Source organism: Colobus angolensis, unplaced genomic scaffold (genome assembly GCF_000951035.1).
Source record: "Colobus angolensis palliatus isolate OR3802 unplaced genomic scaffold, Cang.pa_1.0 Scaffold322, whole genome shotgun sequence".
NCBI lineage: Eukaryota > Metazoa > Chordata > Mammalia > Primates > Cercopithecidae > Colobus > Colobus angolensis.
The window spans coordinates 780,608-805,766 of record NW_012116511.1 but is presented as its reverse complement, the minus strand read 5'-3'; the positions used below and the strand labels follow the sequence as shown (position 1 = coordinate 805,766).

General features: G+C 38.2%; 1 protein-coding gene across 7 annotated transcripts in view; it reads left to right on the top strand.

The window, feature by feature from the left end:
- TMEM200A (transmembrane protein 200A) overlaps nt 1-25,159 on the top strand; it is a 78,220-nt gene that overhangs the window by 41,515 nt on the left and 11,546 nt on the right. The window contains exon 1 of one of the 7 annotated variants that reach the window (XM_011951642.1): nt 13,996-14,266. The exons of the other annotated variants lie outside the window; for them this stretch is intronic. The gene's annotated coding sequence lies outside the window, so the exon portion shown is untranslated. Of the gene's footprint in view, nt 1-13,995; nt 14,267-25,159 lie in introns of those variants that run through there. 7 annotated transcript variants of the gene reach the window in all.

Here is a 25,159-nt window from a genome sequence, read left to right as displayed (position 1 = left end):
AATAACCATCTAGATAATTCAAAACCAAAACCTTTGTTGCCTCAGTTAGTGCTCTTTGGAGGAATTATCTCAATAATCATTTACTCATTTCCTTTTACACACATGTGTCCATGGTGGTACTTGATTTGGTCAATATCATAAATGCCTACTATGTTTAAAACACTGATAGGTGCTACAAGACATGTAGAGATGAGTAAGAGCCAATAAGCTCCGAGTTGCTTCTAATGTAGAGGGGAAAAAACTAAGCAGACAAATAATTTATATTGCAAATCAGACTACAAATAACATTTTAGAAACAGAAAAGTTATATAAAGGGTCATAGGAAGGGCGCCTGACTCTCACAAACTTTGAAATTTATTCTCCTTAGAAATAGATTGAAGAGACTGCATCTCAGACCTGATCTCTGAATTTTATGTCTGCTATCCTTTTTATTTTTATGTAACAAGTATATTGATGTATTATTTACATATCATCTCTATGGTTATATTTGTAGTAAATGCCATTCATTCATCAAACCTATTTTGAGCACTTACTATGCTCCACCTGCAAAATGTGGGGCATGCAAAGGTTGGTAAAGCATGGTCAGGGAGTTTGGAGCAGTCTGGAGGCAGATACGGAAACAGTATTCCCAGAACAGTACTAAAAGTGCCCCATAGTGCATAATACCATAGTGGCCCAAAGGAAGGAGTTATGAACGCTGATGGATTGGGCAGAGCAGACTGTAGAGGCTTCAGAACCCAATAAGGGTCTCGAAGGATGGATAGGAATTTACCAGAGGTATCAGGAGGGGAGCATTCTGGGTTTTCTGCCCAGGTAGGCACTTTCCCGGATATTTCCTCCAACTACACTTGAGGCCAGAGAAAGTCTATGATAAACCTCTTCCCAGAGGCTCTGAGTATTTGAGAAACTGCTTTTGTTTCTAGCCTCCATCCTCTGACCCTGACCTGTTCCTTATCTACTTTCCATAATCTCTGGATGACCCCAGAGACCTGAATGGATTTGGCAGGTGTTGCATCTTAGACAGGGTTGGGGAATCAGATACAGACAAACAAAGGAAGGAGCATTTGAAAAGTCAAGGGAGCAAAAAGGACATGAGACATGTGGGGTGGCCATGAGGAACCTGTGGCTTGAGTGTGGGTAGTAGGGTGCTTATGGAGAAGAGGTAGGAAATGGAGTTGACCAGAAAAGCTGGGTCCAGATTCTGAAAGACCATGTACTTTGTGGAGGGGTTTGGGTATTATGATGTGGGTAATAGAGAAGTTTAACAGGCTTTCAAGTAGTAGAATGATATGAAAAGACCTGTGTAGTATATGCATACTGTTTTTCTAGTTTGGTTGTTTCTGCATTGACACCACTGAGGAGGGTGCCACTCAGATCTCCCTTTAGGGGAGAACTACCATAGGAGTAATTGGCCAACAGCCTGCAGCTGCCACATCTGATCCATCACAACATTCACACAGGACCACCACCCCCTCCCCGACCCTGGGATGTTCCCAGACAGTGACTGAGCATGGTGGGATATGAGTGCCAGGCCAGCTCTGTCTCACATGCCACTCCTCTAATGGGCAGTCCTTGCTTCATACTTTCTCAGAGCCACATGCATCTGAGTCTCCTCCTACTCATTCCTGCTTTCTTTCCTTCCTTTCGTGGCTTCCAAGGCTTCATGGTGGTCTAAGGTTTTCTCTACCTTTTCCTGCACCCTCTTTTCTTTATCTATCACAGGCGTTTTCCCCAATAATCATTTCTAATTCTCTCTTGACACCTGCTTACCATTGGACATGAACTGACCCACGATACCTCAAAGTCTATTTTTAAATTTTATTATGTATCTTTAAGTGGTTCTTTATGTTTTACCCTTTGAATGAGCATGCCTTCCTTTATATGAAATACAGTTTTATAAATGAAGTCAGAAATAATCTTAAATACATAATCTCAGGACAGATTGGACCTCTGGGCCACGCCAGGCTCCTCTGCACAAGTTTGTCTCTGCAACTACCTGGGATCTGACAGGCTTCCAGGGACCAGTGAGGAGGTGCCAGCCTTTGCATAATTCTACTTAGTGACCTATTTCCCACATTCTGTCTGTGACAGAATTGGCTCCAATTCAAAGATTTGATGGACAGGTAATGCTTCAGATAGATAGGATTTTTTTTTCCCGTCTGTCATTCTTATAATACAAAGTATTTTGATATCTCATGACTAGCAGGTGGTTAGATTAAAGAAGAGGATAATTTGGTGTCTTAAAAGCCAGTGACCTAGGATTTGGGAAGCCAGGATTAATTATAGTGAATCTCGATATGATTTTTGAGGCAGTTATTTTCTCTGGAATAATATGGCCTTATGTATGAAAGGTACTTCCTTTCTGTTTCTCAGGTTTTTTTAAATGAAAAATCACTGTTTAAGTAAAAACAATGAATCATGTTCTTGAAGTATGTTGCAATCTTTAAATATCAGAAAAGTGGCCAGGCTCGGTGGCTCACGCCTGTAATCCCAGCACTTTGGGAGGCCGAGGCAGGCAGATCATGAAGTCAGGAGATCGAGACCATCCTGGCTAACATGGTGAAACCCTGTCTCTACTAAAAATACAAAAAAATTAGCTGGGTATGGTGGTGGGCGCCTGTAGTCTCAGGAATGGCATGAACCCGGGAGGCGGAGCTTGCAGTGAGCCGAGATCACGCCACTGCACTCCAGCCTGGGCGACAGAGCGAGACTCAATCTTAATAATAATAATAATAATAATAAATAATAAATAATCAGAAAAGTTTGAGAAGTTAGTTTTTAGAAGACCTATGGTATTTATTGCAGTTTATATGACTCTAACAGCAAAATTGCACACTATATTTCTTTAAAATAAAATGCTGGACTGCATATCATATATTTTGAAACTAAAGTGAATGTGTTTGAGTTAACTTATGGAATTGAGCCTTAACTTATCTCCTGGGTAGACTTTTGGGTGTTCCTGTGATCAGAGTTTCTTTGTGAGTTCTCCGTGAGTGGGAATTCCCTGTGTGGTCCGGCTGATTTAGGACGGGGCTGAAGACCAACCTCATCACTTTGGCTTTGCTCTCATCTTACACATTAGAAACTCTTCAGTAAGAAACAACTAAAGGGCTGATGAAATTCAAATGAACCCAAAATCTGTGGAGTGATGTAAGACCCTTTAACATTAACTTTTTCATTTTTAAATGAAATGTCTAAATCCAGATGATCTCATGGTAATTGTGGGCATTTTCTAGACTGTTTTTATTTAAAGGGAATATATAGCAGTTGCTTAAATGGAAAAAGAACCATGTAAAGAAAAATCTCATATTTCTCTGAAATTGTCTAGTAGTGCTAGAAGTCTTTTGGGTAAAAAGATTTCAATGCTATCATAATTTTGTAGTATTTAGAACCCATGTACAAAATGAGTCATTGCTCTTGTTGAGTGTGGCAGATCCCTTGTTTCAACAAAGTTAAGTGATAATCAGAAAACATGACAAGAATTACCACTTCAAAAGCCCAAGTGAAATGTTAATGAACTTATTTCTTAATTCTGATAAGACTGGATTTAGGGGCATGATGTTCTCATTTAATTAAGAGTAAGTTGTCAGTGTTATTGTAGCTCTAGGAAAGCCACAGTGGACTCTAGACTTGCCTATCACAGGGAGACTGCATCCCTTTAGTGGAAGTTTTGGAAAATCAGGCCAGGTGCAGTGGCTCATGCCTATAATCCCAGCACTTTGGGATGCTGAGGCAGGTGGATCACCTGAGGTCAGGAGTTTGAGACCAGCCTGGTCAACATGGTGAAACCCCATCTCTACTAAAAATACAAAAATTAGCCAGGCATGGTGGCACATGGCTGTAATTCCAGCTACTCAGGAGGCTGAGGCAGGGAAATCGCTTGAACCCAGGAGGCAGAGGTTGCAGTGAGCCGAGATTGTGCCATCGCACTCCAGCCTGGGTGAGGAGTGAAACTCTGTCTCAAAAAAATAAAAATAAAAATAAAAAAAGACACTCGAGATTAGTTTTAAACCAGTAGTTGACTATGTTGGGGTAAGTGTCTTAGCTTATTGGGTGCTAAGACAAATAAATGCAATTTTTAAAAGAGTTTTTAAAAAATGTTATGCTTACAGAAATTTTGCAAGTATATTTGTACTATTTTCCTAAAACACTTCAAAGTAACTTGCTCTCACCTCCAGGCACCTTAGTGTGCATTTCTTACAAAGACATTCTTTACTTAACTACAACATAACCATCAAATTCAAAGCACTAACACTGGTATATTACTACCATAGAATTCTCAGATCCCACTTCAGTTTTGCCTGTTTCCCAATAATGCCTTTTATAGCAGAAGGATCCAATCCAAAATCTTGTGTTGAATTTAGTGGTCGTTTCTCTTTATTCTGCTTCAATCTGGAATGTTTCTTCAGTATTTGCTTGACTTTCATAAACTGGAAAGATCAGTTATTTCATAGAATGTCTCCTAAGGTGGGTTTGTTTGGTGCTGGCTTGTTGTTAGAGTCAGGTTTGGCAGGATTATCACAGAAGTCGTGCTGTCTTCTCATTGTGTTGGTTACCGCGTTTCAGTTTGTCCCATGATAATCATGTTCGCTTTGGTCACTCGATTAGGCATGTCTGCCACTGTAAAATTGCATATTATTTTCCATTTTTAATTACTATTTTTTATATTATTTACATACATCGAATGTATGTCAATATCTTGTTCCTTATTAAACTATCAATGTATATGTTTATTTCTATTATGGACTCATGGTTTAGTAGGTTAAAATCTGATACTATCATTATTCATTTTGAGGCTCAGTTGTCCCATATTTGACCAGTGGAAGCTCATTCAAGCCTTTTGACCTACCCCATCATTCTTTGAACGTTTCCTTGCTTTTTTTTAATTATTATTATTTTTTTAGCACTAATCATTGTGAGCTCATCTTGTCCTTTTCCTGCTCTAGCTCTGAAATTAGCTACTTCTCCCAGAAGCCTGATTTTTTTTTTTTTTTTTAAAGTGGAAAATGTGTTTAGAAACCGAGGTCTGAAATGACGGGTGTGCTTGTTGCTATCCGGATATTGCCACCACTCACAGGCCCTCTCTGTGTAAACAGTCTCTCATCCCTGCAGCCCTTGCCTCACTCTGCCCCACAGGGACTCCTGCCTCTCACTGTCAGTGCTGATTCCCTGAAGGGCTGTGCTCTGCATTGCCACTCCTCATCCACCTTTCCCCTCCCACAGGGAGTCCCATCTCGGTGCTCTCAGATTCTAACACCTTGTGCTGGCCCACAGCCCCATATGAAGTGCTCCTCTCTCGGCTTGGGCTCTGAAACTCTGTGCCTAGACACCACCACTCCCCTCCCCTTCCTGTGGAGATACCCATCTTTACCCAGCTCAGACTTGAATAGTCCACTGGGGCTAGCACCCCTTTGAGTGACTGTCCTCCTCATGCTAGCCAAGCTCTGGCACCCCACTTTTGGTCACCAGGAATTCTCTGCTCTGCTGTGGCTTCCTGCTGTGCTCACCCCCTTCGAATGCTTTAGGGATGAACTGTTCATGAAGGAGCATGGGGCTCAATGCTAGTTTGGAAGGTTGACTTAGAAGTTACCTAATGGTTTGCCAAACACAAAATATCTGTGGTCATATTCTGAAACCAAGATTCTGGAACACATAATTGAAGAGAAATTATTCCTTAAATGTCCTCATATCAATTTATTTTTTAATGTGAAGATACATATTTTAATAAGGCAAAACTTTGATGTCTGATTAATTCTGCATTCAGTGAGAAATGAACATATATTTATAACATATCTTCTGTAAAATATGTATGTACAATAAATTACTTAGGAGTAAGTTGTCTTCAGAGGATTTTGTGTCCAAAGTAATTCATGATGGAAACTTCAGAATCAAGTACCAGCAGTTTCTCATTTACCTTGCATCTTATCTGTGGTCTTTTAAAACAGAACGAAAGTATAAGGTTGCTCTCATTCTACACATGGAATCTATACTGATAATCCCGAGTATGTATTCTAGCCCAGATCTTACTCCTGGAACTGCCTGTGAAGCCCTCTACTTCGGAATGCTCTTTTGTCTCAATTGTGTTGTGTTAAAACTTTGTCATTGAGATGCCTGTGAGATGTCAAAACAGATGTCAAGTAGGCATCCCCAGGCTTCATGCACCTGTAGCCAGTGACTGTGTGACATCTGTATTTTGATGTCTCGCAGGCATTTCAGACTCGCATGCCCCCTCCTGAACTCATGATTCCCAATACTGACTGCTCTCCTCAGGCCAGATCTTCTTTCTACTCTCAGTCTTCTCTATGTCAATAAATGGCACAGCCATCCCCCCAACCAGAGATCTGGAAATTCCCTTCATTCTTGTCCTTCACCTGCTATGTGGTGCGTCCTGTCTTCTGTCCCTTTCAGCATCTCCTATCACAACCCCAGTCCAAGTCACCAACATCCCTTACCTGGTCTACTTCTTGCTTCCATTCTTGCTACTTTGAGATTAATTATCCTCACAGCTGTCAAAGTGATATCTGCATATCAGAGTGTGTCACAAACCAGCTTAAACACACTTAACAAATCATACGCTTTTTATCGAGGCTGCATGACCAGCCCCTTGTCCATCTCTGCCTCAGCCACTTTGGCCCTCTTTCTGTTCCCAGAACATATCAAACTTTTTACTGCTTTAGAGCTTTTGAACATATTGTGCTTAGAATATCATTATCTTCCCTCTTCCAAATAGGAGTTTTAACTCCTCACACTAGAATTAAAAACTAACTGATGTATATGATTTGGGGACAAATTTCTGTTCTCTTAGAGTATTATTTATTTTTTACTTGAAGGAGAATCTCTTTGGTAATTAATATGGAATAATTGTTAAACTTAATTTACTATTAAGAAAACAACAAAACCTGCTTCTCACTGTTCTCAAAATAAAAGTCTTAATAAAAATGAATGAATTATGACATTGAAAATATAAAAAGAGGCCAGACACAGTGGCTCACACCTGTAATCCCAGCACTTTGGGAGGCTGAGGTGGGTGGATCACTTGAGGTCAGAAGTTTGAGACCAGCCTGGCCAACATGGTGAAACCCCATTTCTACTAAAAATACAAAAATCATCTGGGCATGGTGTCAGGCGCCTGTAATCCCAGCTACTGGGGAGGCTGAGGCAGGAGAATCGCTTGAACCCAGGAGGCAGAGGTTGCAGTAAGCTGAGATCGCGCTGCTGCACTTCAACCTGGGTGACAGAGCGAGACTCTGTCTCAAAAAAAAAAATATATATATATATGTGTGTGTGTGTATATATATATATATATATATATGAAAAAGGAAAAAAACTGCAATATCTAGAAAATCTTAGGAACATGAAACACTTTGAAACCCTGGAAGAAGAGGGAACCTAAAGTGTTGTTACCAAAGTATTACTAGTTTAATTTTCAAATGACTCATTCTAGTAAAAATGAATTTTCATTAAGAATGCTTGTAAATACTATAATAATTTGTCACATGTCTGTAATTCAGTACAAGAAAGTATGCATGATCTCTCTTGAAATTCACAGCCTCATGAACACAGAATAGTTCAATGACGCCTGTAACATCATTTGGCCAAGTCCAGTTCTCTGGATTCCACTTTCATTTAATAAATGTCATTTGAAGCATACTATGTGTCAGGCACTATGCTAGGAACTTGTGAACAAAAATGCTCCCTGTGTAATCTAGTGGAGGAGACACATCATAAACAAGCAAACCAGCAAATACGTATGTATGGTTTGAGGACTGTTTTTCTTTGCTCTGCACAGACTGTTTTTATGGGGCCAGCACCATACTGAACTTCCAAACCCACCTTTGGATATGAAATATAAAGGAAAGGAAGAGTCAGAGGCTCCTTAGCGTATTCATTCATAGGAAGTCAAGTATTTGGTTCAGCATGAAATATTTTATTGTTTTGTAGATAATCTACCCCTCGGGACTGAAAGACCATCCCTACCACCCTACGTGGAATGCAATTCAATGGAAGGACTTGCAGAATTATCCTCAAGAGAAGCAGAAGGAAAGGGGTTACTCTGAGGAAGAGAGGCCAGCCAGGGAGTTAGGGACCATTAGGGCCTGGAAAGAAGAAAGGTTTGACCTCAAAGAGAGGGTTTTTCTTTTCCTACTGAGGACATAATAAGGTACTAGGACTGGAGGATTTGGGAGAATGAACAGAAGGTCCCTGTGTACCCTGTGAGACTAAAAGATAAAATTCAAACCTGGGGAGATGCATCCTTTAATATGTTCTCCTCACTTTCGTGTGCTTGACTTGCCAATAACAGGTTTCATTATTAATGAATTGCACCATTCCTTGGTGAAGAAATCGGCTCTATATAATGAAAACAAAACTATTTACCAGTACATAGAAAAAGAGCTGAAGTCTCCATAACATGGCAGATTCTTACATTTTGAAAGGATGTGGGGGTCTCTTTGAGCCCTACTTTTATTGTTCACTAAATTACGAGAAATCTGTCCACCCCTCCCATGCTCACAAGATATCCTCTCCTCTACTCACGTGTCATGAAGCCCTCCTTTTCCTGCTGCCACTAGGCAGTTATTGAAGGGTGTCTGAGGTTGCACCCAAACCTAAAAGAAAAATCTGTGATATGATGTGCAGCTGAATTATTATGCTATGTGGATGTAAGGAAGTGTCACAGTATGCAAGCATCATTAGTGAAAATTCATTATCTGTTGAAACAAGTCATTTGAAAATCAAACTGGTAATAATTTGATAACAATGACACTTTGAATTCTCTCTTCTTTCAGGGTTTCAAAGTGTTTTATATACCAAATATTTTCTAAATATTGCGGCATTTTTTTCTTTTTAGCATTTTAATGACATAATGACATTGATTTTTATTAAGATTTTTTATTTTGGAAGCAGTTGGAGGCAGGCTTTTTCTTGTTGTTTTCTTAATAATATATTGAGTTTAACAATTACTTTATACTAAATGCTACCACAGTTCTCCTTCGTTATCAAATAAATGATGCTGTAAGAGAACAGAAATTAGTCCCAAATTATACTCATCAGCCAGCATTTGATTCTAGTGTGAAGATTCAGAGATTGTATTTCACTAAGAAAAACAACATTATTATGATTCATAGTCACTAAGCCTCATGCTTATTAGTGGATTAAATTTTTAGTTTTGATTATAGGATTGCTTTCCCTCTCTCTCTCTCTCTCTGTGTGTGTGTGTGTGTGCATGCGTGTGTATGTGTGTGTGTGTGTCTATACATATAGTCAATTAACAGCAAGTCTCTAGGAATGTAAGAACCAATAACATGTTCAAAACTAAACTCTCTCCTCAAACAGCTTCTTTTCATTTGTTCTTATTCCAGTAAAAGGTGCCATCCTGCATCCAATTGCTCAAGCCAGCAACTGGGCATCATCTTGATAGCTGCTCATCTTTACTGCCCACACCCAGTGTCAAGGTCTTTGTATTCTATCTTCTAAATAGCTGTCTGTTCTGTCTACTCTGTTCACCCTAGTGACTGCCACCCTGGTTCAAGCTGCTGTCATCTCTTTCCTGGGTTACTGTAGGGGCTTCTTAAATGGTCTTCCTACATCTATTGTTTGCCCCTTTCCATACAGCAGCATGAATATTATAAAAATGCAAATATGATCCTGTTCTATCTCTGCTAGAAGAGATCATCATGGTGTCTCCTAAGATAGAGTTCAGACTCTTTAATATGATCTATGAAATCTCAGATGATCTTGCCCTGCTATCTTTTCACTCACCTCTCTGCCCAAGCCGCATTGTTTTTTCATTCATTTCTTTGAAACTGGGGATTCCAGTATTTGAGACTTGAGACATGCTAGTCTTCCCTCCCTTGCCTGCACTATCTCAGTTTCAAGTCACTTCCTCAACTGCCTTCTAAAACCTTCCAGACTAAGATATCCCACCTTGATATTCACTTCCATAGCATACTACATTTTCTCTTTTTAATACATATCATATGTATAATTGTTTGTTTAATTTCTGTCTTTCCACTCAAGATTTAGATGTAAGAAGGTGAGGATCCAGTCTGAGTTGTTCATCAATTTATCCCTGGGCCCCTGGCAGAGTGATTGACACATAATAGATGCTAATTAAATATTTGTTAGATGAATGAAAATAAATGCAACAAGTGAGTGAGTGAATGAAAGACTGATTTGAATGTCACTTACTTTTGGTGTTGAATTATTCTGACAACCTGAGTCTGAAAAAAATAAAATTATGAAAATTCGAGCACAAATGGGTAGTGCTTTTTAAAAGTCAGTTTGAAAATATCAACCGCTTTATCTACCCAGGTTGAAGCTGATTTAGCAACATATAAGTGTGTATAGAAAGAATCTTTTAGGTGGAGAAATTTAAATATACTGGCAAGCCCTGAACAAGTGGAAAGAATTTTTTATAAATTCTTTGTATTATATGGAATGCAAAATCTAGAACAGATTTTTCCTCTACTCAAAGGCTACAACATATCTAACAACTCTTTAACCATTTAAAGGCTATTCAGTATCATAACTTTACACTCTATGGATCTTTGCTTATTAAGGATGAAATAAAACCAGGAAGTAGACATACACACACAAAATTTTAAAAACTCCAAAGCCATTTCTCATTCTTGATCATATGTAGATAAGCTTCTTAAGGAAAGACCTTGGCTTTTTGTTGTCCGGATATTGCACAAAACCATATCCAGGTTGATATTCATAATCAAACAAGTCAAATAGTTGTCGTAAACTCCAACGCATATGTATACTCAAAGTCTTCGGTTCAACTTTGCTTGCTCTTAATTTGCACACATCCATAAGCCTGTTTGCTTTGTTATCTCATTTCCAGGGCCACAGCAAATTAAAACCCTCACTCATGATGTGGATAGGAAAAGACAATTGCAGTAGCCCACCAGTATCAGTGGTGGTATTGACCTAGTGGCCATCTCTTCCTCCTCCAGACTCCTGCAGACCTTCACTAGTGTGAGCACACTAACCACATTCGCCTCTTGGCATGATTATGCTTTTAAAAAGTCATTTTTCATTCTTGTTCATATGTAGATGAGCTACTTAAGGAAAGACTTTGGCTTTTCACACAGCTGTCAGAAGACTGCACAAAACCATGTCCTCGTTGATACTCATAATCAAAACATACCAAAACAACTCTAAGTAATCAAAAGAAAATAAAATTATGTTTAATATTGTTTGAGGAGCCTAGAATGAAGTATTATTATTTCCATCACAAATAATGAAAGTAAAACGCTTTTCTTCTAAAGAGATGAATACGAAATTATTTTTTTTCTAGAGCCACTCATGAACCAGAGAGTGTCCCAGAGCTGAAATTTTATGATTTACTACTTCTAATTCTTTGATGTATGATTTGCAAACCTTTAAAACTCAGTCTAGCTCATAGCAACCTGTGAGGAAGGGAGGGTAAATATTCCCACTTTACAAATAAAAACCTGAAGCCATTGCTTAAATTATTACCTCAAAGTTATTACTATTAAGGGTGGAGTTGAGACGAGAACTTTTAGTTGGTTTAGAGTACATTTAGCCATGACAGCAATGAAGCATTGTGATGAAATCACAGGCTTTAGAGTCAGAAAGATCTGAGTTTGGGTCCTTACTTTGGTCACACACTGAGTCACAGTGGGCAATAAGCTTAACCTCTTTAGATGAGGGCAATTTCTTTTTATAAAATTAATATAGAATATTTTACATATTTCTGGGGTACATGTGATATTTTGTTATGCATAGAATGTGTAACGATCAACTCAAAGTATTTAGGGTATCCATCACCTCAAGTTTTTCTCATTTGTATGTATTGGGAACATATCAAGTCTTGCCTTCTAGCTATTTTGAAATGTACAATACATTGTTGTTAACTATAGCTGCCCTACTCTGCTATTGAATATGAGAACTTATTTCTTCTATCTAACTGTATGTTTATACCCATTAACCAAAACCTCTACATACCACCACTCCCCCTCAGTCTCTTCCTAGCCTCTGGAATCCACCATCCTCATCTCTACCTCCAGGAGATCCACTTTTTTAGCTCTCACATATGGGTGATAGCATGCAATATTTGTCTTTCCATGCCAGACTTATTTCACTTAACATAATGGCCTCCTGTCCCATTCATGTTGCTGCAGATGACATGGTTTTACTACTTTTTGTGGCCAAATAGTATTCCATTATGTGAATATACCATGTTTTCTTTATCCATTCATCTGTTGATGGACACTAGGTTGATTCCATATCTTTGCTATTATGAATGGTGCTGCAATAAATATGGGGGTACAGGCATCTTTTTGATATACTAATTTCTTTTCCTTTGGATCAATAACCAGTACTGGGATTGCTGGATCATATGGTATTTCTATTTTTGTTTTTTCGGGAAATGTCCATACTGTTTCCCATAGTGGATGTACTAATTTACATTCTTACTGACAGTGTATAGGACTTCCCTTTTCTCTGCATCCTCTCCAGCATTCATTATTTTTTGTCTAGATGCGGGCAATTTCTGATCAATTATTAGTCATGTGATATAAACAAATATCAATGTGGCAAAGTATGAACTAGAACTACAAGAGGGAATCTTTGTGGAATCAAGTAATTGAATTTCCTTTGGCTCCTGACACCAGAGCATCAGGAATTAAACGAAAAACATTTACTCAGTGACACCACTTGTCTTAGTCTGTTCTTACTCCTATAACAAAATACCACAGACTGAGTAATTTATGAACAACAGAAATTTATTTTTCCTAGCTTTGGAGGCTGGGAGACTCCAAGATCAAGGCCAGCAGGTTCAGTGTCTGGTGAAAGCTGCTCTCTGCTTCAAAGATGGTGCCACACATGGTGAAAGGTGGTGCCACACATGGTGGAAGGTAGAAAGGCAAAAGGGATGAAGGCTGTATGAAGCTTCTTTTATAAGGGCATTAATCCTCTCCGTGGAAGTGGAGCCCTCATGATCTAATCACCTCCTAGAGGCCTCACTTCTTAGCATTGTCACATTGGTCATTAACTTTCAACATATGAATTGGAATTTTGGTGGAGGGGACACATTCAGACTACACCACCACCTCTCTGTATTTTAGTAAGTTGTTTTAATCTCTCTTTTATTTCTTTATATGTAACATTGGAATAATACTAATACTTACTTGTATCAGTCAGAATAGGTTATGTGCAGTAACAAACAACCCCTAAATATCAGTATTTAAAACAACAAAGATGAACTTCTCACTTACTCATGTCCATTGTGATTTGGCCAGTCCCTCTTCCACATCATCCTTACATGAGAACTTGAGTTGACTGCCCCATTGCTATCTGGAAGGTTGTTGGTCACCATGGCAAGGGGAAGGGATCATGTCATGTCACACACTAGCTCTTAAAGTTTTTCACCATGAAGAGATGAACATCTCCCCACTCACATTTTTCTGACCAAAGTAAGTGACCTCTCTATGCCTAACTTCATGGAGTTGGGAAATTGCAGTTAAACAATGGACCTCTGGGAATATGTGACTTCAGCTGGCACTTTCGTCTTAAATGTATTATTCTGGCCTGTGAGCTCCTTGGGAGTTGATTCTGACATTCTTTAGCCGTGAGTCCTTAGTTCTCAGCAATGTCTTCAAGTAACAGTGAATGAAGAACGGACTGAGTGAACAACAAAAAACGTTGTCCCGTTTAAAGGAATTCTAGGCATAGGGAGAGCACAAGGGGACATTTTCTCAGTGCAGGGCCCCCTGAAATCCTATGCTTATTGTCTTTCCCTTCCTACTCATTTCTTCTTCCATCCTTCATGGCCAGGCTGTGACCACTGGGCAAGCAGCAAGGAGTCTCCCTGATCCTCCAGGACATGCTGGAGACTGCTGCCTCAAGTCATGTTTCTCTAGTAACGGCATTCCTTTCCCCACCTCCTTCCATCCTCCAAAAAGAATCTTGTTTTAGAAAGTCGCCTCCCTTCTGTTTCATCTGAGTAGAGGCTGCATCTGTGCCAGAAACTCTTCCAGCTCAGTGGCTCTCAAACTTCAGCAGGCATCAGAATCACCTGGAGGGCTTATGAAACCAATTTGCTGGGCCTGCTTGGTCCAGCGCTTCTGATTCAGTAGGAAGAAGTGGAACCATGAATTTGCATTCCCGACAAGCTCACAGGTTATACCAATGTTGCTGGCCCGAGGATCGTATTTTGGGCAGCATTACTCCATCTGAACTCTTCTTGTTCTCTTACATCCTTACGTCCCAAGATTCACGGATGTTAATTTATTCTCAGGTACTGGTTTTACTTAGTTTTTTTGTTTGTTTTTTAAATTGAAATCGTATGTATTTAAGGTGCTTAGCATGATGTTTTGATATATATACACACAGTAAACTGATTACTATAGTCAAGCTAATTAACACATCCATTCCTTCACAGTTACCTTTGTGTGTGTGTGTGTGCGCGCGCGTGTGTACATGTTAAGAACACTTAAGATCTACTCTTAGCAAATTTTAAATATATAACACAGTATTTTTAACTGTATGTAGTCCCTTGGTGTACATTACATCTCCAGAACTTACTCATCTTAACATAACTAAGAATTTCTAACCTTTGTCCATCTCCCATTCCTCCCTTCATCCCTAGTCACCACCATTCTACTCTCTGCTTCGATGAACTTGACGTTTTTAGATTCCATATAAGTGAGATCACACAGTATTTTTCTTTGTATCTGGCTTATTTCACTTAACATAATGTCTTCCAGATTGACTCATGTTGTCACAAATGGGAGGCTTTCTTTCTTTTTAAAAGCTGAGTAATATTTTATTGTGTGGGTGTGTGTATATATGTATATATACACATGTTTATCACATTTTCTTTATTCATGTGTCACTGGACATTTGGGTTGATTCTATTTATCTTGGCTATTGTGAATAATGCAGCAATGAAAATGGGACTGCAGATATCTCTTCAACATACTGATTTTATTTCTTTGGATAAATACGCAGAAGAGAGATTGCTGGATCATATAGTAGTCCTATTTTTGATTGTTTGAGGAACCTTCATGCTTTTTCAATAATGGCGGTACTAACGTACATCCCTGCCAACAGTGTGCAAGGGTTCCCTTTTCTCCATATCCTTGCCAGCACTTGGTATCTTTTGTCTTTTTGGTGATAACCTTCCTGAAAGGTGTGAGGAGGTATCTCATTATAGTTTTTTATTTTATTTTATTTTATTTTGAGATGGAGTGTGGCTCTGTCACCCAAGCTGCAGTGTAGTGGTGCGATATTGGCTCACTGCAACCTCCACCTCCCGGGTTCAAGTGATTCTACTGCATCAGCCTCCCAAGCAGATGGGACTACAAATGCACGCCAGCACACCCAGCTAATTTTTGTATTTTTAGTAGAGAGGGGTTTCACCATGTTGGCCAGGCTGGTCTTGAACTCCTTACCTCAAGTGATCTGCCTGCCTTGGCCTCCCAAAGTGCTAGGTTTACAGGCGTGAGCCACTACACACAGCCTCATTGTAGTTTTTAATGTTGCTTTTGAACTGTTGAAATGATCCTAATTATTTCTCCTTGGCATATCATAATACTTGTGTCTTTTATGTGTCTTCCTGAATGTTGTTTTGATTGTTATGGACTGCAAATTCCAAAACACGGGACCTGTTTTGAACCAGAAGGCCTTAGAGAGGGTTTCCCACTCAGCATTTAATGCAAATTGCATATGGTCAGAATAGTGAAGGCATTTGGACCCCTTCAACCAACTATTTAAAAAACTTATATGAGTGTTCTTATTATATTTCTGGTGTCTTGCTAATTAGCCAGTTGTCCTTTTTGAAATCACTAAAAAGAAGTATTCGTGGAAGCCACGATTAATGTATCTATAATTTTGACATGGAATTTTATCATTTAGTTGACTAAGCTAGAAATTCACAGTTGTAGCTCTCAAATTGAACTTGGCATAACAACAAAGTAATTTGACTTTTTAGAATAAAGATATACATGACTTTGAAGAAATGAAAGGCTGTATTTTAAGTGGCCTTCTATTTGGGGTAATACTTAATAGATGAGGAGAATTAAAATTATATTTAGTTAGGCCATAGAGTGAGCTCTTTTTCAAATGGCTTATCTGGGTATTTTCTCTATGTATATCTGTTCTCCATGTGCCTCTTGTTACTACAGGGACATTTGTGTTGCTGAATCAGCAGCTGAATATAGACAGCTGTGTATATTTTGGTGTCTATTATTCCAGCCATGTGTATGTGTGAAAAAGTCTCAAGTAAATGAGATCACTTATCCCATTGTTTTTATATTCACTTAACACATTTACTGAACATTTCTTCCTATCATTAACTGATTTCTTACATTTTAAATGATTACATAGAATTCTTTTATTTGAATACACCCTAATTAGTTGGAAAATCATTGCTTTAAAATAATTGAAAGAAAAAAAAGTACATGTTGCCAAATTACCCCCCAAGAAAGGGAGAAAAATATATATACAAATGTTGCTAACAAAAAACCTTTTGTTAATATTTCCGTGTGATACTTTAGGAAGAAAATAAAATTTTAAACCTGATTAGGTTTAAAAACATCAGTCAGTTTGGGGCGATAGGGGTCATTTTTTAGTATTCTCTTAGCCTTGGAGACAGATGGTCCAATCTACAGCAATAAAGAGAAAAAACACCAGAAATTGTTCCTCCAAATAATAAGATACATAAGAAACGAAATAGATTAAATGTTGCCACCATTACATGCTATTTGGAATGTTTGAGCTTCATTTACGCATTGTGTGGTATGTGTTTGTTTTTGCTTCTGTTTTCAAGTATTTAATTACTTCTCACATACAGTTTTGATAATTTTTATGGAAGTGAGTTCCTATAAAGGTTAGAAGTTGAACTCATTTGGTCCTCACCAACAGTTGCAAGTTATCAAGGGCAGGACACTGTGCTGTGCAATTCAGAGACACATTTGATTTCTTTAAATAACATATTTTTAAAATTTTTTCTTTAGCATATTTTTTCTAACTGCATTCTAAATTCATAAAGTCTTTCTTATCTGTTTTCTCCAAAAGTTTTCAATTATGCTTCCTTCTCCTAATCCTTTTTCTGTTAATGTGTGGTATGATGAAGGAGAAACGGTGTGTTCTTTAAGCTGAACGGATCTGAATTTGAAAACTTTCTCTTCCGCTTCCTAGCTGTGTGACATTGAACAAATTACAGACCTTTTCTGAGCCTCAATGAAATGGAGCAATTTTTCCTCCTGCATTTTTCTGAAACTAAATATGATAATATATAAAATGAGTTGCTAAAAACAAAAACCAGGGCTCAATAAATGCTAGTTCTCTTCTCATTTCTAATTTTCACTCTTTCTTCTCATTTTTTCATACTTTCCCCCAGTGTCCAGATGATTAATTTAAAACTTCTTGGCAGTTCTTTTGGGAAAGATTTAGGATAAAAGTTTTTTTCTGGCCGGGCGCAGTGGCTCACGCCTGTAATCCCAGCACTTTGGGAGACCGAGGTGGGCGGATCACGAGGTCAGGAGATCGAGACCATCCTGGCTAACACAGTGAAACCCCATCTCTACTAAAAATACAGAAAAATTAGCCGGACGTGGTGGCGGGCGCCTGTAGTCCCAGCTACTCGGGAGGCTGAGGCAGGAGAATGGCGTGAACCCGGGAGGCGGAGCTTGCAGTGAGCCGAGATGGCGCAGCACTGCACTCTAGCCTGGCTGACAGAGAGAGACTCTGTCTCAAAAAAAAAAAAAAGTTTTTTCTTTTTTTCTGGAGTTAATCATTATTAAAAAGTCACCATTTAACTAATATTTACTTTGATCTAAGTAAGGCGATAGACCTTAGTTTAGTTAACATTATTTAATTCCAATTTGAATGAGTCCTGAGATCACCTTTTAAGCAGTAGATAGTCCTCAAATTATGGGAAGAAATTATTATCCCAGGATCACCAGGGATGGGTGGGGGAGCTCTGATGGTGACTGGTGTCTTCATCAAGTAAAACCTAGAGATATTACCAATGAATTCTGTCTTCTGCTTGGGAATTGCTGATAGAAGGTTGTGCTGCTTAAGTTTAAACCCCAACCAGTCTGAATGCATGCAAATCAATTCATGCTATGCTAGTAGCTGCCTTCCCTTGATTTTCCCAGCTGGGAATTCCTCTCTGCCTCTCTGCTTTTCCTCCTCCTTTCTTTGAAAACAGCTTGAGGGTCACCTTCTTTGTGAAACATCTCCTGCTCTCTCCCTCCCTCTTACCATCCCCAGAGTTCTTTTTCCGGCCTCTGTGCCCCATGAATATTCCCATCCTTGTGCCTAGTAATACTCGCTCGTCTCCCTGCTTCTAGACCCTCAGCCCAGTAAGAGCACAGAGGATGTTTGATTTGGTGACAGACTCTGGTCACGACTCATGGCAGTGCTCAGCAAGTATGTATTGAATTTTTCTGCAAAAATCAATGTTAAATATCACAAGAGTTTAAGATAAAAGTCATGGTTCCCTTAGATAAAGGAGCATAGAAGTTTGAAGTTATAATTGGTGGTCTGGATTGAAAACAACATAAGTAGAGCTAAATAAAGATGAGTTGGAGTCTGCTTTCTAATTATACTGAACTAGAAATTTGAACCAATTATCAACATTGTTCTGGAAGAATTAAGAATGCTATTTGATTTACCTAATTACTTGATTTCATTATCTTATTCAGATTTAGGAAGAAAGAAGAGTCCTCCTCATCACTCAAAAAGCAATACAAAAATAATCCAGACACCCCGTAAATATATTAAAGCAAAGGATATTGAAACCTGAGAAAGCTGAGCAATTACTTCAGTTCTCTACAGCATTGTCATTTTGAAGACACAGCCAGTTCAGAAGCACTATAGTGGCTGCAAAAATTGTATAGTCAGAACTTGAGTTGGAAGAGCTGCTAAAACAGCCACTTACATACCAATTACATATCCTCTTGGACCTTAGCTCATCTGTTAAGAGAATGTTGATAACTACTTCTCAGGGTTGTTATGAGAATTAAGTGGGCCAGTATGTGAATAAGCCAACAAACTTTCCATTAATCTCCAAAAGACTGCAAATAAATCTATGGTTTTGCATGAAACCACAGCAAAGCAAAAAATAGTGTGTTACAGTAAGTTATGTTTGTCTATGGATTTGATACCATTGAGGATCAAGAAATATAAACAAATGCTAATTATTTGTTTAGAAAGCATACACATATCAAAAACTCATAACACTGTTAGTATTTGATTTTGATGAAAAAAAATCAAGAAAACTGTGGTTGAAGGAACTTGAATGTAGGGGACTGCTCTCCCTTGTCATAAACTCATTTTAAATAAGCCCCAGGGATTGTCATGCTTTGAATAAAAGTCAAATGTAAATATTCCTTCCGTAGGTTGAGAGTAGACAGGGAAAAGCCTCCAGTGGGGTAACCTTTGAGTGCAAGGGACAGTGGCCTCTCCCTACCTCGCCCAGCTCCAGCCCTAAGGCCTTGAGGAAGCAGACGCTCGCCCACTGGGATGACTCATGGTCTCTGTAGATACAGGGCTGTGCAGCACACAAAAGATGAAACAGGATAAACGGAGGGAGTAGAATGGAGATTTAATTTCAAGGCATGAAAATTAAATAAAATTCAGTCTTGCTTCATCATCTTTATGAGGAGATGAATGTAAATTAGGTTAAGGGGGAAGAATCCTTTCTGGAACCCCAGCTCAGTTTCCGTCTCATCACAAGGCTGAAGGTCTCAGTCCAGCCTCTGTGGCTGCATGCCTTATGAGAGTAATCATTCTGAAGTCACAGGATATTCTTAGAAAGAACCCATTTCCATCTGTGAATCGACGTTGTAAGGTTAGAGCAACCAAAGATCACTGATGAGTTGGCATGAAGGTAGCTACGTAGACATAATCACAGTGGAGACTGAACTCTGGGGAAGAAAAGAAAGCAAGCCATGTCCCTTTGGGAGCCCAGGAGGAAGCTGTCAAGAAGTCGGGATGACCCAAGTGCAGAGAAAGTTCATCAGTGCTGATTAAGGCTTACTTCTCATTTGCTTTACAATGCACAGCATTCGCCTTAAACAGATTCTTGAGTACAAACTTCAGAAAGGCAGATACCAATTCTAGATTCATCCTCTGTGCTACTTTACACCCAATAGATTCAGATGTTGTCCGAGTGGGTGGAATTGTTTTCAGTGTTTCAAGATTATAATGTGTCATAAATAAGTCTTTATTTGCTGAACTTCTCATTTAGTCTGGTTTGTGTGTTAAGGTATTTTCTTGTTGCTCCAGTCCTGAATTTTTGCCTCAAAGGCTACACTCCACCTGTTTTAAATTAGCAAGGGCACCTAATTACCCTAACATGTACCAGATTGGTTTGCCTTTTACTCTTATGTTCCAGGCTTCAACATCCTTTTTTGCTCTGTACTTAGAGTTCCAAATTGGAAATGAGATAAAAGCAGTGCATGTTCCTTGCATAGGTCAATAATACAGTTACATATAAGTGAGCATTCTGTTACATATCACCAACAACATTCTGTATGTTTGCCATAAACAGGATCTAACTCTTTATTACTGTTCTAAAATCTCAGAAATATCATGTGAACATTTTTCATTATTAGTGTATATTAATCCTTTTAAATATCTGTATAATAATCCATTATATAGAGGTGGCATGATTGATTTAACCAATTTTCTGTTGCTGAGCATTTCAGTTGATTCCAAGTTGTTGCCATTGCTATCATGCTGCAGTGAATATCCTTATAAATAGTTTTCATGTATTCTCAGGCACATATTTTGAAAGGAGAATTCATAGAAGGGAAATTGGCAGTCAGCAGGCAGGGGGTGGCAAAGGGAATGGACAATTCAATTTTTGAAAGTCTTTCTCATGTTACCCTCAAGAAAAGTACCACTTTGTCCTCTCATTGACAGCTTATTAGAGCTTCTTCCCTTATACCTCACCAATAATGGTCATAATCAATCTTTTTGTCTTTTTTTTTTCATTTTTGCCAATTAGTAAGTGAAGTTAATATTTTTACTTTGGGAATTACCTTAGTTTGCATTTCTTTGCTCATTCTTCTTTTCATTTGTTAACAAAACATTTATGTTTTTTCTTCTGTGAATCAACTATCAAAGTTTTTTACCCACTTTTCTCTTGACTTGCTATCTCTAACAGGACATTGTAGAGGAAACAAACCATTATTAAGTGTAGGAGATACTTGAAACTAAAAATATCTGAGGCATGATTCCAAATTACACTATCCTTGTAGAAAGTGGTAGTATGTATGTATGGTGTTTTTACAAAAGTGGTTTTATCCTGTTATTGTTATCTTAGGCTTCCCTTGCACTCATTTTTACTGCTAAGCATTCTTTCTGATTTTTATTACATTCCTGACATCTTAGGCAATTTATCATTCTTCTCAATTTTTCCCTTTCAGCTCATATATTTGGTAGATAATTCAGCAATCTCAAAAATCCCAGGCAGAAAATTCCTGTCCTTAGATATATGCGGTTTTTCAAAGAAGAGATTGTTTTTAAGAAGTAAGCACATTTAAGAAGGTATATAGGAATTCTTATTCATGCTTTCCAATCATTAATGTTGTCATTAATCCATAATTTTCTCCCCCAGTATAACTTTCTCCTTCTCTTCCTATACTTTATCCTCCACCTTTTCCTTTTTTCTTCTCTTTGCCCTTTCTCTGCTCCTTTGTTTCACTTTCTCTGTTTTCCTCTCTAGGTAGAGAGCTTTCTCTCTGATAGCAACTCTGAACCAGTTAATTTTTTCTCTTGGAATTCTAGGTGAAAACTCTTAATAAAGCAGGCACTGATTGATACTTCAGTGGTGAAACAATAGTTGTACCCATTAAATTCAGGAGTGAGGCCAGGATGTACACCTTCATCCCAGTTGTGTTTACCTTTGCTCTGGAGGCACTAAGTGACACAGTTAGAAAATAGCAATTGTAGGTTTTAAAATTAGGAAAAGGGAGGCAAACAATACTATATCAAGATGATATAATTGTGTTTCTAGAACACCTGAGAGAATGAACTGGAAACTGTTTTTCTTAAACAGCTAGCAAGTTTAGTAATGTGGTTTAGTACAAAATCAATGCACAAAAATCAGTAGCCTTTCTACATTCAAACAACTACTTGAAGATAGAAATGGGAGTAAAAGAAATATGCAATACCAATTGTATTGTTTACCAATATACAATAGAAACCCAATGACAAAATACCCAGGAAATAAAAAGTAATAAGAAATGAGAAAGGTCTATGTTAAAACAACAACAACAACAAAAAAAAACTATGGCATATAGTTTATTTTTAGATAAAATGCTAAAGCAGTGTAAAAACACCAGTTTTCCTTATATTTATGTCTAGATTTAGCATGATTCCATAAAAATTACTAACTGGATTTTAAAAAATCAAATTCTACAGTTCATGTGCAACATAAAATGTGTAAGAACAGACTAGAAACTTTTGACAAAGACAAATAATGAGGCCAAGTGGGCCGATCTGCCGAGGTGGGCAGATCATCTGAGGTCAGGAGTTTGAAATCAGCCTGGCCAACATGGTGAAACCCCATCTCTACTAAAAATACAAAAATTAGCCAGGCGTGGTGGCGTGTGCCTGTAATCCCAGCTACTCAGGAGACTGAGGCAGGAGAATCACAGAATGACAACTCTTAATATTGACCCAAATACATACTGGATTTGGTATACAGTACAAATATATGAAATTGATATGTAAGGTAGGTAGTATTTCAAACCAAGGGAAGAGAGATTATTTACATGTAAACAATAGTTAGATTCCTGCCTGATTCTTACACAAAAAGAAATCCCAGATGCATCAAAAAATTTAAATGCAAGGAATTAAACCATAAAATTACGGAAAGAAACATGGGAGAATGTTTTAAATATAATCTTAGATTGCAGAAGGTCTTTCTAATGACGACATGAAATCATTCGTGAACACACTGATAAGATTAACCATATACAATTGAAATTTTCTGTATGATAAAAGTTACAATCAAATAAAGTAAAAATATAAATTAAACAGGCTTGCCACTCATATTACATCCAGAAACCTGATTTCCTCAATATGTAAAAAAAATTGTATAAATCAGTTCTAGAAAACCAAATGAGAAAACATTCTTCTCTGGATATAGCTATAAGAAATCCAACACCATGCTTACATTGGGGAAGGAGAACCAGAGGCTAAAGTGACTCCCTCTTCATTTTATACTGCTGGGTTTTTACCATGAGTATGTGGAGTGTCCTACTTTGTTCTGGCTGCTATAACAAAAATACCATAGATGGCTTATAAACAACAGAAACTTATTTATCACAGTTCTGAAAGCTGGGAAGTCCAAGATACCAGCAGATTCAGTATCTAGTGTGGACCCACTATCTGGTGTTTAGATGCTGTCTTCTTACTGTGTCCTCACATGGTAGAAGAGGGAAGTGAGCTCTCTGGGATTCCGCTTATAATGACACCAATCCCATTCATGGACTCTGCTCTCAGGATCTAATCACCTCCCAAAGGCTCCGTCTCTTAATACCACCTTGGGGGCTAGGATTTCAACATAGGAATTTGGGGGAGACATATTCAGCCTATAGCAAGTAGTTTCCAAAGAGAAATAAATGAGAGAAAAACAGACTGAGAAATACATTTTAAAAATTGAAAATCTATGTTTTCTTCAATTTATCTTGCTGCCACTAACCTGCACAAGTAGGAGAAGAGAGGGAAAAAGATGAAAACAGAAATAGTCCAGAAATAGTTGCAGGCATCTCAACCACCTTCGTTTTTTTTTTTTTTTTTTTTTTTTTTCCTAATACATTTGCCATTAAGGTTTCAACCATGGGGTTTGTCCCTTAAATGCTATGTATGTCCCTTAAATGCTATGTATGTCTCTTAAATGCTTAAATGCTATGCATGTCCCTTAAATGCTAAAAGAATTTTGCATTTACAAGTGGAATAGATCATTCTTTTTGTGAGTGATGGGAAGTTTGGTCTTGCCATCCCCCAGGAAGTCTCCTTTCACACCTCTTTCTACCTTGCTTTAAGTATGATCCAACTTAGATTTTACTTATGAAACAAAAATAAAGTAAAATTCTCCAGCAGAAATGATGTAATTTGAACAATTTTCTAATGTTTGTATAGAGTTTTGAGAATGCTTTACTATTAATTGAGCTACCATCAATTGGAAAACTTCTTAATACATTTAATGTACAGTATATTAGTCTGTGGTTTAAAAGATGGCACACCTCATTTTTCGTTTAGATGGTGATTTTATCTTGGTGAGAGATGGCTCCTTATTTAGAGCAGTTAAGAACATAAGACCTTTAGTAGCCTTAACAGCATGGACATGGCTGTGTTATTTGCCAAAGTGTAGGCTTATTTATACAAGATATTTAATAGTATGTTGGGCAGCTAGAATGGAAATTGCTATTGTTCTTCAGCTTTCCCCCTTGTCCTGTAGGAAAGGCAACAGTATGTGGGATTTTACAGGTATTTAAAATCTCTGGAAGGATTATTAATACTTATTAGAGACTCACTATTTAATGGTGTCTCCGAAAACATAGCCACTATCCTGTAAGTGAAGTTACTGTATGTTTTCCTGCAGTGGAGGGGTCTCTATAAAAAGTCCAATTTGTGATTTTGAATGCTTCAGTTTGTCCAGGAATATCTCGGCTAACTTCCTGCATCTTAGTAAATTGATGACATTTTTAGTGATAGTTTCTTTACACCAGTTTCAAGTCACCTTCCTGTCAGGAAATGCAGAGAATGGGGAGTGTGACGGTGATTGTGTAAGAGCTTGTCCAGATTTGAGGAGATGGGATGCGGGGCAGAAAGCATATTTCTACTTTGAGGGAAATGGCCTTCTAATTTCTTCTTTTCCTGCAGAAAACATCTCCCACAGGGTCTCAGCAGGGTGTTTTCTGAGCTCATTATGGATCTGTTACTTGGCCTCCTGGAGACTTCTGTATTCTACGGGCTTCTGGCTTTTAGTCTTTGGAGATCAGTTGTTCTATGTCTTGTTACACAGCTCATAATTGGTGTGGGCACATATTTTACAGTTTGTCAGGCTGCCAGTTTTTGAAGGCATTACTAACAGAACAGGTATAGATTTCCAGTCTCGTCTCTATTCCTAGCGTTTTCTGCAGGCTCAAGATGTACTTGACCATAA